This window comes from Agelaius phoeniceus, chromosome 5 (assembly GCF_051311805.1).
Source record: "Agelaius phoeniceus isolate bAgePho1 chromosome 5, bAgePho1.hap1, whole genome shotgun sequence".
NCBI lineage: Eukaryota > Metazoa > Chordata > Aves > Passeriformes > Icteridae > Agelaius > Agelaius phoeniceus.
The window spans coordinates 32,290,106-32,308,090 of record NC_135269.1 but is presented as its reverse complement, the minus strand read 5'-3'; the positions used below and the strand labels follow the sequence as shown (position 1 = coordinate 32,308,090).

The 17,985-nt window shown below is 35.7% G+C and overlaps 1 protein-coding gene across 1 annotated transcript in view; it reads right to left on the bottom strand.

The window, feature by feature from the left end:
* MGAT4C (MGAT4 family member C) overlaps positions 1-17,985 on the bottom strand; it is a 331,148-nt gene that overhangs the window by 61,797 nt on the left and 251,366 nt on the right.

Sequence of the window (17,985 nt, the reverse complement as noted above, 5' to 3'; positions counted from 1 at the left end):
AACCCAAACTTATAATTTCTTATTTAGACAAATATCAGTAAAGAGTTCAGAGTGTAAACTCAGTATATAAATTGTGAATTAACAGTAGAAAAGTAGGAAAAATATCAAGGGAAGGAGGGAAGTTGTTTGAGATAAAATGGAAAAATGGTGGCTTTTCAAACACTGTTAATAATTATCAGCATATGCAGACTATAAATAGATGTACCATGTGAAAACAGGGAGCCCTTCAATATCATATGTCACAGCATGAATTCTGGGTGTCTGGTCACTGAATTCTGATATTCAGTATTTTCATTCAAATATCTCTAAGGCTGATGTGACCTTTTTCTGCCAACACTACATGCAGCTATAACTAGTGAAGATAGGTGAAGACCTTGAGACACACCAAGCACCCTGCAGAACAAGTACTGAGTTTTATTAGAGTTTGGTTCACTTTTTGTCACTCTTTGTTGCTGTCAGGGATCATTGAGACCACGAACACCAGACAAACAAAGAAATCTATTTCTTTCACAGCCTCCAGGATGTGGTTGAAGTTCAGTGCAGCACTGGTCACTAAGGACCAGCCTGTGTCTTACAAATGTACATCCAGTGCCCTGTGTTTCACAGCTGAGAGTCGGAGCAGGCTGGAGTCAAAGCTCAACTCTGTGTTGCATTTCTCTCTGAAGACAGGCTCGCAAGGGAAGTCAGAAAGGGACAATACCATTACAAAACCTCTCATGTGTTCATTTTGTTTTTCAGTTTTCAGTTCAGTGAGAGTTGAAAATTTCTCCTGGTTGCCCAGAAATACATTTTCAACTGATGTGTTAGAACCCAGTTTATTTTATTGGAGAGAAAAAAGAGCAAGTGAATGTTGACTCAATTGTCTTTTACAATGAAAGAGTTGATGAGACCAAATGAGCTTTTTTCATTGCTGCACTTTGTAATATTTAGTGACATAGTGACATTTATTTATAGCTACCTGTTTAATCATTACTTTCTGGGGTTTTTAGTACTGATAAAACTGTACATGATTATATAAGGCATGTATGATAATTACTTAAACAAAAGCCAAAAGAAAGATTAAGGCATTGATATGGTCATTTCATTTTTATATATGCATACGTATACAAAACTTGCTCCTGAGAAAACATGAAAATAAAATAGGTTTTGCACCCCATCTCCCCTCAACCCCATGAACTTTTGTGTTCAGTGACTCCTTTTAGGAACCAAGTTTCAGTAAGGTCTCACTAATGATTATTTTCTTTTCTTGTTTAGTTTTGAAAATCAAAAATCAGGTAAAAATGGACAGAATAGTTTAAAGTGGGTCAACAAGTGTGTTGCTATGGGAAACTGAAATACAAAAAAATCTCTCTATTTTTACTGCTTGAGAAAAATATAAGTTGGTTTTTTGTGTGCCTCCCATGAGGCTTTTCCTGAAGTGACATACCTTAAATTACATTTTATTTTTCAAGACAAGATGCCTGACAGGGGATATAAATATATATCATTTATTAGTATAGAAAAAAGTGTTTACAAAATGAGGGACTGCTGTTTGAAAAACAGTAATTTTTAAACCCAGTTCAGTTACTACTAGCTGTAAATGAAAAGTATACTGGTTATTTGGCTCCTCTATTAAAAATATTCATCTATCTTTTACATAATGGCTTCTGGAAATATGGGTTTTACAAGGTGAATTACCTTAAATGAGGACAACCATCTTTATGGGCAGTGGAAATCGAATACAAAATTTTTATTTACTTCCTTTTTCTTTCCACACACCCTGCCCAGAGCATGGTGGAGAAAGGGAGAAAGGATAATTGCAAGAATAATGATATCAGTAATCTTGATAGTTTAGAACACTGTTTTTAAATAATTGGTTTGTAGAGCATTTACCATATGTGTGAACACTTTATAAAAGTGTAAGTGTCGGGTTTTGTTATTGATCTACTTTGCCATTTTTCCAATTTTTGAGGCTTAAAAAGGAATTTAAATTTAGTTTTAAATTACTAACCATTTTATGGATGTATGTGTTTGATGTCCTTATACACATTATAAATGACAGTAGAAAACTGTCAATTGATCTATTAAGCCTCAGAGAAGTTATATGCTTATAAATTTGCTTTAGATATATTCTCGGTCTTGATGCTTTCTGAAGTAGTTTCTTGCTAGAACATGAATACTTTGAGTTTAGACTTTTATAGACAGATGTCTGTCTGCATTGACCTGCCTTCAGGCATGTTAGTACAATCTTTTGCCTCGAAGGCAGTCATATTGACTACTGCTGCTGGGAACAGCAAAGTAGGAACTTTCATATCGTTCATGGACAAGCTGTTCTGGTTATGTGCCTGAAGGCTTAAGCTGTCTGCAAAGTACCTCTGTATTAACTTCTCTGGGAGGCTTTTTCAGAGTCAAATTACATTTCCTTGTATGTAGCTTCAGAGTTCTCCCCAGCAGGTCTGAATTGATCCTTCATGGTAGAAAGTTTGACTGACTGCTTCCCAAGAATAGTAAAACTTTAAGATTCCCTTAAAATTTAATGAGAAAACACTAAATACAAGTTTTCAGGGAATTAATCAGAGTGCAGTCAATGAGTACATGTAGTACATAAAGTGTACCAAGGTGTTTGTTAAGACAGCACATTCGGGTCACCGCCTTCTCTTCCTACTTGTGCTATGTGTCCTTAGAGAAAAATCAGCAAGTCACTTTGGGAATATGCATTTGTATTTTGAATGATCCATTGGATTGCAATTGCAAATACTAACCTTGCTTTCCTTGCCTTCCTCCTCTCCTCCTTTGCTGCCTCCCACCATGAGTTTCAGCATTTATGGACCATACTTTACAGGCATGACCCCAGAGGGTTACAGCCTTATGAGGAAGAACTAGGGTCATAACTCCTTTTTTTTTCTTTTTTTAATAGTTTTTTTATTATTATTATGGGAAAAAAATAATTATGATGATATTCCCCATGAAGAAGGAAATTATTTGATGTATATGCAGCCTTGCTGTTTTTCAGGCACATGGATCAGGAAAAATGATGTGAACCATCATGCTGGACTTTTGCTTTAATTAGGGTTTATGAACTCAATGAAAGCAGATAAGAGGTGTTGAAAACCTAGAAATTTCCTGTCAGACACAGAAGAAATGTATTATTCTGCTTCTTTGCATTTCAGCTGCATTAATGAAAGCAGTAATAGTTGCCGACCCCATGCCATTTTGCCATGTAGTCATGATTCATCCTTTCACAAAAGAAAATCAGAAAACTGCTGAGTATTAGAAATATTAATGGTTGTTAGAAAAGTGTAATAAAGGTCTCTTCTTCTAAAGCACTGCCAGGCTTTTATGTCATTATTCATGAGTGCCTAGTGCATTCAGAGGATAGTAGCTCTGATATCCAAGGAAGCAATGATGAGCAGCAGGAAAAAAAGGGTGAAAGAAAAGGAATTTTTCATATGACTCAAATAACAGGGCTGCTATATATGAGTTGTACAATAGTGAAAATTAATTATTTTTCATGAATATTAGGAGTAGCACATCATTTGGAAAGAGAGATAGGTCAAACCTGTATAGTAGTTTAAATATCTGAGGGTGAGGGATTGGAACAGAGAGAAAAGTAGAAATAGACCAGAAAATAACAGACCAGACTAGCATTTGGAAAAAGCAAAGTAGCATAAAAGCATTCTTATATTTTTGAGCTATCTTGACGGTACTTACTATTTAGGCTCACAATAATATCACATAATTTCACACCATATTTAACAGTGTTTTAGAAGGATATTACAACAGAAGACATGAGCATCAATAATTCAAGCATAAGAGAAAAAGTTAAAAAGGGGTGTTTCATGATTTATTAGATAGACAATTGTTGAACTGTGTTTGTTTAATGACTTCATAAATCACCAAATATGTTCCAAAAATCACAGTCCCCATTCACTACTGTGAAATAGCTGGGAAATTATGTTGAAATGGGCACCTAATTGTGTGCCAGTGATTGCTTCTCTTCCTTATGCTATCAGATGAGATGAGACATAGTTTCTATTATAAATAATTTTAGATTATAAAGTAAAAAACAAAATCAATCAAACAAGCCCTAAAAATTAAATAAAAGAAAAAATAACACATTTTCTTTCAACCTTCATTTCCTAAAAATATATAGGATTAAAAGTCACACTTAGTAACATTAAATAACCATTCTTGCATTTTTTCATTTAGTTCTTAATCTAAACTTGTTTAAAGTAATCCGTGTATTTAGGTATTTGGAATCTATTTATTTGTATCATTATGATTTTTATAAGGTCAAACTGATAATATGAAGAATATGTAAAGACCATAGTCTAGAGTGAACATATTTTTGTGATTAATAAGAATTATCTTTGTTATATTTTATTTAAAATAATAAAAAACATTGATTATAAAAAACAATAAAATATTCCCTTAGCATACTGTCAAAGGACAAGAAAGGCTATTACAAGTATACATAATGCTAAAGTTGGAACATTTTGTCAAATTCATATTTATACAAGGAAGAAATATTCTTGCATGTCTTTCAAAAGGACACTTTCCAGCTAGATAATACTGAATGTGAAAAAAATGTATATGAAAGACATGAGAATATTTTAATAAACATTATGTAAAACCATCTAATGTTATTAGTATGAATGTTTAGATGTATTTTCTTCATTCATCTTTCATTCTTTTTTTAAGCCTTTTTTTTCCAACACACCTAACTGATAGTTTATCAGAAAGTAAAGTTTAGAGGTGGAGGCACAAATTTGTAAACAAGTAATCTGTTAGGCAGTCTCTGGGGGTAAAATTAGATATGGAACTTTTCTGGCTATCAGAAAACTTTATTGTCAGTACAGAGTGCAACATATGCATTGTGTAATGTGTTACTTAATGAAATCACCAGTTTATTGGTCAAGGAAGGAACTACAATCCAGAACATTCTGTAATGGGTTCATATATACAACTAAATGGCTCCCTGTCCTGTCTAGTTCAAGAATGCCCAAATGTAAGGGGCAAATGCTGAAGCCATCTTCACTAGTAAACATTTTCAATAGGAAGCAGGAAATTTAGATTTAATGCTGAAAAACCTTGATTTAAAAAATTAAAACTCCAATCAAGAAATACAGGTCTTTAGAGAATGACACAAATCTACTAAAAGCACTTTGGTTCCTTTTTTGGAGGTTTCTCCTTGGAGGCACCAGCCCCGGCTGTTTTTGTGTTACTGTAGTCTGAATAAATGACACATCTCAGACTTTGATATGGAAAACCCGGGGTTAAACTGCTCAGGAAACCTGGTGTGACTGTGAGTGGGGTGTGTGGGGCACCTGTGGGCTCACTGGAGCTGTGGAGGGGCTTTGGTCCCAGCAGTGAAAGTCTCTGGTGCTGGGAGTGCGACTGACAGAGAATCTCATGAATGCTCTGACTGGGAAGTTTCCTTAACACTTTAAATATATGTTGGAATCTCCTGTTTTCATGACTCTATGTTTAAATGATGAAGGTGTATCAGCTAAGTTGTACATCTATTTCCACAACCATCAAGAGGTTTTTTTTATTTTTCAGGACTCTTCATTTTGCTCTCACTGATCCTTTTTACTCACAGAATAATTCATAGCGTGTACCAAACTGTTTTGCTGATGGAATGGCTGAACAGTTCTATCTGTATTTGCTTTCATTTTATAATATTTTGTCTTATTTGCTTTTGACCTTTTTTTTTCTTTCGTTCATGGGGGGGTTTTTTTACCCATATAGCAGTGTAAGTGGTGGTAACCTGTATACATAGACTCTAGGCTGAGAATAATTTCTTATCACAAAGGTCACTGCATGGTAGAAGCTGCTGTGGCATTGTTTACAGGAATTTCACTGCTGTTTAGAATCAGAATTATGTCTATTTGCTGTTTGAAACTAAAACCACTGCATTATTAATACCAGTAAATGCCACATATTGATGTCCAAATGGGACTTTTCTGGTTATATATTACATGTCCTCTCAAAGTTGTCACATTGATGATGTACTACATAACACTAATAGCTGCTACTCCAATGATGTATACCAAGTGCCATCACTCCAGCTAAATATTTCATCATAGCAACAGAATTTGTGCTAAAATACTTCAACAGCATGGCTGTAAATACAAAATACATGAACAGACCAATCATTCTGAAATGTTCTAGAGAATTATTTATCCTATATATGCAAGAGTGTGTGTGTGCATAAGCATGTGCTACTGTAATCAGAGAGTTTTCTGTTTTTAGGATATGCACATTGTTCTTATTTATTAAAAGCCTGACGCCAAATTTAATACCTTTAACATAGCCAACATCTCTAACCATATTCTTGCTTTGAATTTTATTGATCATATGTTTCTATGACTTTGGAAAAAAAGTTTTCCATACCTGGAGTCTCACTCCAATACCCTGGGTTATCAAGTATCAGTGTTGCACTTAATTAGTTGCCCTTTCTTAATTATGCCCTTTCTTAATTATTTCACCTATCTTTCCTTTTATATTTCCAATTGCTCTTTTTCTTTAGGTCTTTTCAACTCCACCAACTTTCAAAATTAAGTTTCACTATTCAGACCTGTCCCTAGTATTTAACGACCTGCCAAGTAAATAGTGGTTTCAACCCAAAAGAAAATGAGCAAGTGCCAAAAATCATTAAAAAACCCCACCCCCAAACTAAGACAATGTAGAAAATGCCCCCATAACTAAACAACCAGAACCAGAAGAAATCAGCTAAAACACTATCACAATCCACACTTTTATTTCCTTAGCTCGAGTCATGGCCTGACAACAAGAAATGCAACAATTAAACTCAAATCACTCCTCCGTTGTTGCCTGGAATAAAACACAGACCTTTCCAAACATTGTTAAAATGATAATATAGAAACAAGTCTTTAAATGAAAGCTTTCAGGTGCACAATATGGCAATATGCAGTGATATTTCAAGACTTTTATAAGGTTAGGTAATTAATATATCTAGAAAATATTGTCCAAGCAGAAGAGCAGCTGGTTAGGAAATTTCCCCCAAGGTTCTTCTCCATTGGAGGCCCCTCCCACCCTGATCTTTTAGCTGCACACTTTATTGTGTGAATGATGTGTGGTGCAAAACAAATTGCCTTGCTAGACTCAAGGCAAGATTAAACAGGATTTAAGTATGTATTGGTAAGAGTTTGGTAAACTATGGAGAAGGCAGGAAAAATACTATAAGTTATAACTATATATGAGCAGTCTGCAAAGTTAAAAGCATATGAAAAATGTATAAAAACAAAAAATCTCTAGGCATCACCTTCACAATTACACTAAGGGATTTTTTGGAAATGCTACTACTTTCTTCCTAGGATTCTTCCTTAAAAATATGGGAAGCAAAACAGAAGCAGGATAAAGTTTATATGTAGAGACTATTCCCAGGATAATTCAGGCATGAGGGTGTCACAAAGTCCCTAATCCAATCTACTGCTCAAAGAAGGGTCAGCTCTGAGGTCAGCCAGGCTGCTTAGGGCTGTATCCAGCTGGGTGTTGACTGCTCACCTCTCTGTGGAATCTGTTTCCTTGTTTGACAGGAAGACTTTCTCTTCACTTCTGGTAAGAGCACCCCTCAAATCTTTTATACCCATTGTCTCTTGTCCTCCCACCGTGCACTGTGGAAGCTCTTTTTCCTCATTCACCTCATGGAAAACCACCGATAAATTCTTTCAAAACCTTTTGTTCTCCAGAAAAAACCAACCTCAGTCCCTCAGCTTAGGGTGCCCCAACTCTCAGGTCAGGTGCCCCAACTGCTTGGTAGTTTTGGTGGCTTCACAGAACTCATTCAGTCTGTCAATACCTTTCCTGTAATGAGGAGGCCTGAAATCTGGACATTGTTATTATTATTATTATTATTATTATTATTATTATATCAAATAATACCTATTAAAAGAGAATAATTAAGGCAGTCTAGGATGCCACTGGTCTTTTCTGCTATCAGGACACACATCTGGCTCATATACAGCTTTCTGTCTGCCACAAGCCCCAGGGACTTTTCAGCAGAGTTTCTCGTCATCCAGTCCTTTTGTCTGCCACTGGAAGCTGTTATTCCTTCCTCCAGGCAGAGGATTTTCCATTTTTCTCTTCTTTTACTCTACCACACAAGCTCTCAAGCAGTTGTCATCTGTCCTACAAAGGTGCTCCACACATCCAACCTGCTCCTTCTCTCTGAAAACTTCTTTATATTAGATGGTATCAAGCTCAAGAGGAACTCGGGTTCTGTCGCAGCGGTGCCCTCCCTTCTGCTAATTCAGAGCAAGAGTTTTCTACTCCTGTTCAATGTTCTGGCCTCCCTTCCCCTGAGGGAAAAACTGGAGGAATGCTCTTCAATTAAATAATTAGCTAGTCTAGCTTTTGTCACTCTTAACTACACACCCTGCCAAATCATATTGAATGCATTTCATTGTTTTGCACTGTTTATTTTTTAACAGAACTCTGAAGTCTTCCTTAGATCTTTTTAATTTGTCATTTTTCTCTGTTTCAAAAAACTTGCTTCAGTATTCTTAATATTTTTAAATATAGTTGTCTGTCTTTCTATTTATTAAGTGATGAGTTCTCATTTCTTACAGATACTGACATTGTAGCATTTAAAGTGTCAGTAGAGTTATAGTGTATAGTCTTTTTTAATCTAAAAATTGTCTGCAGGACAATAAAGTAAATTTCCACTATAATCATGCTTTCTTATTAGGTTGTTAGTAATAAATAGTACTCAAAGATATTTAAATTTTCCAAATTGTTGCCATCTACTGTAGATAATTACTGTAGACAGAATAGAACAGATTACTGAGAGTTGCAAATCATATTCTGTCCTATAGTAATTTTTTATGATATAGGTATCTATAAATATAATTCTATTGATTGCACTGAAGTAAGATGCTTTGCAGTGCTTTTTGCATCATTTTTTTATCTTTTAGTTTTTTATGGTTTTTTTTCAGTATTTCAAAATACTAAACTAAAATGCAAAGCATTTTTTGGTTTATCCTTTCTTGCCTTGAATAATTTATCAAGAATGCTATAAAATATTAAGCTTTCTGTTCTCATTACTTTTAAAATTCTTCAATTTTTTTAATCCTGTTCACAAATCAGATCAGCATCTGAAAGCATTATTTCAAAGCTTATATTTGTATAATTCCTGTTTCTGGAATTGCAATTTCTGTGACTTAAAGATTTGTAATTTTTTTCTTTGGGAAATTCATTCATATTTGATAGTCACTCTTATTTATATTGAGACTCCTACAAATCCCTCCCAAATAATTAGTATTTCATTCTGTATTCTTTTTCTTCACCAAACCATAAAATATTTCCTTTTGAGATATCTTACTAGTCTCTCATTTTTGATCTCTTTTTTATTTTCACATTCCTCAAGACATGACTGATTCTATAAACATGTAGCTTGCAATTCATTTTACAGACAGGAAGCTGTAGAATTGTATCCTCAAATAATCCAACTCTTCATTTTCATGGTCTCTGGTGTCTCTTTTCAGTATACGCCTGAACATGCCACATAAGGTATCAGCAACATCTGAAATCTCCACTGTAGCCTTCTAAACCCTTACTTTCAGCTTAATATTCCTTTCTGTATTTTAGCTTTCACAAAGGTTCTGAGTTTTACCTGTAGCTCATCTGTTTCCCTTAGCTCTCTGTCACAGAGAGTTTTTTAACACCTTTCTAAGGCAGTGGTCTAAGCATAAACTTCCCCTGAGGTTCATCTTGTTCCTGATATTACTCTAATGTCAGAAACCAGTAAATGCATGATTAAACTGCTTGATAGCAACAAGTTTATGAAACACATTCACCTTTACAGCCATAACTTTATATATGCTTAATTATTCTCCTTATTCTTCCTTTCATTATGTTATAACAACACTCATTAATTATAATTTGCTTTATATGGAACCACTTTTTCAGTCACCAGCAGTCATTTCAATGTTTCAGTGAGGCATATTACCTCACTGAATTTGTTATTTGTTACTGCTCTTCATAAGATACTTTGTATTTCAACTTCTTTTCACAAAATATCCTACACTTCATTTTCTGTTCTTCCAGGAGGAGCCTTTAAGATCTCTATGTTACCATTTTCTTTTTATCCTTTGATAAAGAATTTCTTCCCTGATATTGTCAAAACCAATAACTGCTGGTAATAGGGTATCATTTATCATGAAGCCTAGTCCTATTTCATGCCTGACAGTCCTTTCTCTCCTATAAAACAATGTGCATTCACTAACTCAAAAGATTCACATCCCAGGTATCTTGTGAGGGTGTGACGTGTATGCAATGCTTCGAAAGCAAATGGCAGGGTCAAATTTGTGCTCTAAATATTCCATGTTCCAGTTCCCTGTCCTTTTTCTATGTCTTCTAATTCTATCCACCTGTTTACTTTTGAGTTCAAAGTTGAGCTTTTTAGAAGGCTTGCTTGGGATATTTAAGGAAAGGAATAAACTTGCTATGAAGTGATTGTGATTCACACCAGACCAGATACTTGGTATCTGACCATTGTTCTGCCAGAGATATTCGGCTTTCTTACATTGGAATGATTATTGCTGGATGTAAGGAATTTGTATCTCTTAAAATGATGTTTAAGAAAATGCTCAGCACAGAGCTAATTCATAGTCACAGGCCAGAAGACAGGCTGTTGATGCAGGTCAGCAAACAAATGAAATATTCTGCCAACAGTAGCTGCATCTCAAGCCACTTGGGCACTGCAGAACCGCAGCCACTTTAGGCTGTGTGCACATTTCTTGAAGACTATAAACTGTAAGATTTCAGTTAGCTTTCAGTCAGATTCCTGACTGAAATGACAGGAAAAGATACGTTTTAGTAATGGTACTGAAATACCTGAGAATGATAAATGAGGCAATCTTTGATGATGTTTCCTAATTTTGAAGGCAAAACATCTCTAAGCTGAATATACATTGGCCTCAAAAAGTTAGAACATTACCTTTAAACGATAGGTAAATTTATTCCTGATAATAAGAAATATCATAAACTCAAAAATATGCATCATTTAGGTTAGCAGGGAAAAAATGCCTGAATGCATAACCAGAGTAATAGGATAAAAATAAGTATAATGGGTACACTTAAACATCCAAACCAAATAAAAGAAAAACACAGGCTTTTGTTTTGTGGCTATGAAATAATATTTTGACAAAATACATAACAGCTGGATCCCTACAAATTTATGGCGCTTGCTGGGATTCATCTAAGAATCCTCAAAAATCTAGCTGTTGTCATCACAAAGCTGCTCTTAATCAGCTCTTTTTGAGTGGTCTTGGGAACCTGAAGAGGTCCCAGCTGACTGGAAGCTGGTGAACGTTGTTTTAATTTTAAAGAAGGGCAAGAAGGAGGACCTCAGAAACGACAGGTTTGTGAGTCTCACTTCAGTGCCCAGTAAAATTATGCTTAAGATCATTCTGGGAGGTATTAAAAACACTTGGAGGACAATGCATTCATTGGTCACAGCCAGCAGAGCTCCATGAGGGGGAAGTCCTGTGTGTCAAACCTGGTTTCTTCCTGTGACAGGGTATCCTAGGCTGCTGGTCTAGGAAAGTCAATAGATGTAATCTTTTTGGAACTTCAGCAAAGATTTTGATAGTGCCTCTCACAGTATCCTTCTGGAGAAAATGTCCAATGCCCAGCTGGATAACCAGGTTATGTGATGGGTGAGCAGCTGGCTCGCAGGTCAGACACTATTATAGTGTAAGGGATTGTGACCGTGGTCACAAGGGTTTTCAGGATGAAGAAGAGACGAGAATGTTGACTCCACGATCAGAAGGCCTGATCTACCATTCCATGACATACGTTACATTAAGACTATACCAAAAAGAAATAGAAAAGGAAAAGGTTTCTTCAGAAGCTAGCTAAGCTAAGAATAGAAAAGAATGAATAACAAAGATCTCTGTCTCAGACAGAGAGCAAGAGCCAGCTCTGCCATGAGTGGTCAGTAAATCCAAACATCCACAGGAGACCAATCACCTGTTGCATTCCACAGCAGCAGATAACCATTGTTTACTTTTGGTTGCTGAAACTGCAGCTTCTCACAAGGAAAAATCCTAAGAAAGGATTTTTCATGAAAGATGTCTGCAACAAGGGATGACACCAGGTTCCCACCTGGGCACTAGTGGGGTTCCAGAGGTGTCCATCCTCAGCTCTGTGCACTTTAACATCTTCATTAACACCCTGAATGTGGGACTCAAAGGAATATGAACTAAGTTTGATAACAACACTGAACTGGGAGGAGCTGTCAACTCCCTCAAGGGCAGAGAGGCCTTGCAGAGAGACTTCAATGACTTAGAGAGGCAGGCAGTTACCCATCATGTGTAGTTTAATGAAAGCAAGTGCCAGATACTGCACCTGGAACGGGGCAATTCTTGTTGTATGCATAAACTGGGGAATGGAGAGCAGCACTGTTGAAAGAGACCTGGGGGCCCTGGTATATGTCAAGTTGAACACGTTCCAGCAGTGCCCTGGCAGCCTGGAAGGCCAGCCCTGCCCCGGAGTGCATCAGGCCCAGCATCAGCAGCTGGGAAAGGGAGGGGATTGTCCCACTCTGCTCTGCACTGGGGTGACCTCATCTCGAGGGCTGCGGGCAGCTCTGGGGGCCACAATGTAACCAAGACTATTAGAGAGTGTCCAAAGGAGGGCCATGAGGATGAATGAAGGGTCTGGAGGGGAAGCCACAAGAGGAGCAATGAAAACACTTGGTTTGTTCAGCCTGGAGGATACTGAGGGGAGAACTTATTGTGGTCTTCAACATCCTCACAAAGCAGGCACAGATCTCTTCACTCGTGTGACCGGTGACAGGACTCAAGGGAGAGCCATGACATTGTGTCAGGGGAGGTTTAGATTGGATACTAGAAAAAGATTTCTCACCCAGATGGTGGTTGGACACTGCAACAGGCTCCACAGAGAAGTGGTCACAGCACCAAGCCTGACAGAGCTCAGGAAATATTTGGACAATGCTCTCAGGCACATGGTGTGACTCTTGGGGTGTCCTGTGCAGGGCCAGGAGTTGGACTTGATGATCCTGATGCGTCCCCTCCGACTCAGAGTATTTTTCTGTGCCTCTATCAAGGCCTTATCTCTCACCTCTTACAAATTTATATTTTGAATTAGTAAATTTTAAATCACGATTTTACACAAAAAGTATTGAAGGATGTGCAGGAATACTTAACAGAATCTGGAAAAGGGAGCAAATGAAGAAAACATTGTCACTCATACAACAGAAATAATTGTGAATGTATAATTCTGCAATAAGTGAAAGAAATATTTCTTTTCTGAAATGTTGGGAAGAGATACCAGCATTACTCCATGGCAGGAGTTCCACACAGATATGGCCTGAAAAATAAATGCAACCTATTCAATAAGAGACAGAAAAAAGCATTCATCAGGAATTAAAAAATCAGATTCAGAAATTCAAGAAATTTTTAAAAATAGTAATAGTATCACTTCATAATCACTGTGGAAAGTAGGTGATTTCAAGTTAATGGAGTATTTTTAATTTAATAAGCCTAAGGGAACATTTTTCTTTATGCAGGGAAAGTTGAAGGAAGTCTTTGAATTTGGCATTCAGGGGGAATTCAGAAGCAGTATCTAACAGAACAAAGAAGAAACCAGCTAAAAAACTGATTATATTTTTAGTAAAAATATTCATTAGGAGCTGATACAGAGTGCCATTTGATGATATAATCACAGCTAATTATAAGCTTCGGGGGATAATCCTAAAACTGTTATGTTAGATTATTACATTTTCTGGTTTTAGTGGTTTTTAGCATTTCAGGTATACATTACATTGAAATTTATCATGGTGCATCCAATTAGAAATTATTTGCATGAAAAAATAATTTTCATTTATATTTTTTGTCTGACTTAATGTGAATTTAACTCATTAAGATAAAAAATTGGCATTACATACTAGTCTTTAGAAATGGATTCTCTTATGTTATTAACAAGTATGTTAAAGCAGGTCATAATGAATAAAAATCTAACAGAAGAATGTATTTAAGTTAATAATAACATCATTCCACTCATCACCTTATTAAGATGTGACTTCATTAGCAAAATTGACAATTTATTTGAAACCATTCCTCTTGTAAACTGCAAAGCAGAAGAGAATCTTCATAAGAAAATCAGAAATGGATATTAGCTGTTCTTCTTTGCAATCATGTTGTAAATCTCCACAGACAAGAAGTTAATTATGGACAATCAGATGACAAACATATGCTTTTTAGTACATGTTTTTTCATATATTTAGTATTTTATATAAATAAGGTGTTATATTCACAGTGAAAAATATTAATAAATAGTCAATATATAAATACATCTATTTATAAATAATTACACAATAACAATATTTATGCAAATACTAATATGACTATATTGTGTATGTGCAAGCAACTACAAATTTATTCTTATTTTGTTAATATGGATACTTGAATATTTATTTATGTAAATATAAATATATTTCATATTACTAGCCTCAGAGTACTCTTAGAAGTCTAACTATTTCTTTTCAAAAATGGGTTGATGCACATGGAAGCTATACAAATTCACATCAAAAAATTGTAAGAAAATGGACTGATGAAGGCATATAGGCCAAGTCCTAGAAAATAACTCACATCATGGAAGGATCCTTCTTTTCTTACTAACTCAGAACATAGACAGGATGCTCTCCCAGGGAAAACTCTGAGCAGAAAATATTTCAATGATAACAAAAAAATACTGAACAGCAAATCCTCTAGGGATAAATTGTTATATGTTGTTCTATCTATACGTGTGAATCAGAAATTCTGTCCTTGGATCTATTTTTCTGTATCTGGTTCAAATTAATCTGCTTCCTTGGATGAATGGTGACTGTGACATCTGTTATTGCTTTGCTTTCCTTATAATCATTCATATTTTGATTGCTGTAGAAGTAAGTTTAAAAAATTAGCTTGGCCTACTTTTGGTCTCTAAAAATTTTAAAATATTTTCAATGGCAGGATATAAAACATTAATAGGTATGACCTAACAGCTAAGTGCTTCTCCTATATTCAATAATCTATCTCAGACATCTCCTAGGAATGCCAAAAAAATTACCCACTTTTCTTCAATGTTCCTTGGAATTGTTGTCTTATTCTATCTGAAAGATTAAATGCCTCTAGTGATTTAAGCATTGTTGCCCTCAGCATGGAGGGCAGATTCAATAAACAATTACCTTGCACTGTAGCAGCTCTGACAAAGAACCCTTCCAGTCATCAAAAGAAAGTTAACACAAAGAGGCACCTGCCACTACAAACAGAGAGACAGGGGAAGATGTGTCCTTTTCTTCCCCATTCATCCAGAGCTCTGAGTAAATAATTTCCACAACTGAAATGCTCTGTACCCATTTTCTTCCATTTTACTCCTCATCAACTGCCAGCAATCAAACAAAACTCAGCATTTCCTAGGGCTTGGGGGACACATGCTGAAGGCATGTGAACACTCTTCCCACTCTGTTTTTACTGACACACACTCTGCCTTAACAGCTGCGTACCATTCCACAGGGAAATTTTTATACTAGTGACAGACTGAAGAAATCACAGTCTCACAGACTTTCAAGATGTTTTCACTTTTTTGTTGATGACCTAATATCTGCTGCCTTCACCCTCTCCCTTCTGCTCTGTGGCAGACTGGACAAGGCTTGGGAGAGTTCTGAGAGGCTGAAAAACTTGTATATCAGGACTGTTTGTCTCCCCTCTCCCTAGATTCTATTTTCTTTCACTATCCATGACATGACTGCATGACAAAATTGTTGGGGCTCGGATTTCCTCTTAGGGTCCAGTTTTTCTGTTCGCTCGCAGCCACCACAAAGTCTCTGTTCCAGCATATCTTGGCTTCTGAGTGATTCCACAGTCTAAAGTTTAGGGGTCACCTGCAAGGTATTTACATCCAGTAATCACACTAGAAATTTGTGCAGGCCCTGATGGCTTTGATATGGGGAAGTGGAAAAAAATTCTGCATCTGATATATTGAAGAGGAGATTATGGACTATAAAAAATCCATATAATCCATATCTGAATGAAAGAATATCTGTGTTTAAAATATTTAAGTCAATTGAATATTGCAGAAAAAAAGGACTACTGATCACTAAGAAAGCATCCAGTTTGACAAAAAAGCCCTGACGAGGAATGGAGGAAAATATTCACAAGGAATTGGAAAAAAATCCTGGTATGGGACTTGTTGCCACATATCCTATTTCAAGCAGGACAAATAAAAAGGACTGTGTTAGAGCACAACAAGACAAATAGTTATTAACAATTCAATATCATACACAAACTATGTACTGGTCACACATTTCAAATACAATGAAGGGAGTTACCTTAGTAAATGTAATGGCACCTGTAAAAGGGAGAGATGTCACAGGCTTGAGACAGTAATGAGAGAAAATGTTTGCATGCAAATTACTTAATCTGAATGAAATTGTTTGTGTTTCAATGCTATTCTGACAGTAATGCTGTTCCTATTGTTCTATCCTTGCTTTCTTGAATTTTCTTAGAAATAAGAAAAAAATTGATAATTGGAAGGGTAAAGTGCATCTTGTACTCTGCCAACACATCAGCTTATAAATGCTTGTTTCTAAGTGAAAACTTCTACTAAAGTCCATCAAAGACATATGAAATTATTTATCTTATTAGCAATTTTAATGCAATTTAAAATATTTAAATGCATATTTGATTTGAAATATTGACATGTCAAAAGGATAGGGAGTTGACAGACTTCACATTCAGAGGGACTAGACACCAGTAACTATAATTTTTTTTCCATATTAAGAGAATCTCTTTGCATTTTACTTAGCTTTTTGTATTCCATTATAAAGAAATAAAGAAGCTGAAGTTGTGCCTGTCTTCATCTACATTTGGTTTCTAAACATTGAGCTTAATATTTCTGCAAATGGTACTTCACCTCTTCAGAAGAGATGAAGAGTATTTAATGTATTTGCTTTCTGTGCAGTTGTTTCTTAAATCTAATATAAGAACACAGGAAAAGCATTTTCTTTATTCCATTAGATATGAGATGTCATTCTCCCATATTTAAAGGAATAAGTGCCAGGTGTTGTGCAGGCTCTAAACACTAGAGAAAACAAGGGCTATCCATTAAGTCTCTTGTTTGTGTGGTGCCATAGCAGCAGGGTTTTCTCTTTGCAGAAGGTAACAACAATATCTGTGAAATGCAAGTAGTAAGGCCAAGAAGATATTAAATTGACATTCTAGTACCTCCAGATTTTCTCCCCAAGCTCAGTATGGAAATCCTGTGAATTAGCTTAATAAAAAGGTGGAAAAAAGGAAATGACCTTGCTGGAACTATTGTAGGGAATGAAAATCATTTTAAGAGACCAACAAGTTATAAGGAGGAAAGGAAATTAGGAAGTCTATAATTTAGAAATTGTGAGATAGCATTCATTTAACCTTTGAGAAGAAAACAAAAACAAAAACAAACAAACAAACAAACAAACAAACAAAACCAAAAAAAACAACATAAAACTGTGCATTAATTGCAATTCTTAAAGGACTGTGTTCTAAAAGAAAAAAGTGAGCAAGATGCTGATGATTTAATTCTTCTACTATCTTAAGATGATTGAAGGCGAAGTTAAATATGTGAATTAAATGATTCTACAAAATAGGAAATATTAATAAAAAACCCACTATCTTCACTTGTTACTAGCCAGCTATGAGTAGGAGTTCTATTACATAGGACAACTTGTAATTACAAGGCAGAATCGTCTCAACTCTAAATATCCAAAATGTCAAACCAGAAATCTAAACTCTAATCAATGGTTAAAGATGCTACTTCACCATCTTGCCCTGAAAATTGAGAAGATTATCTCCTTGCCTTCCTGTTTGCATAGGTGTGATGAAGGATTTCTGATGCTTTCTGCAGAAGTTATGTTTTAGCATTTTTTGGCCTGTAGTAAGAATCAATGAATGCGCTTTTGATTTCCAGAGCTAATTATCGTTGTCTTACACA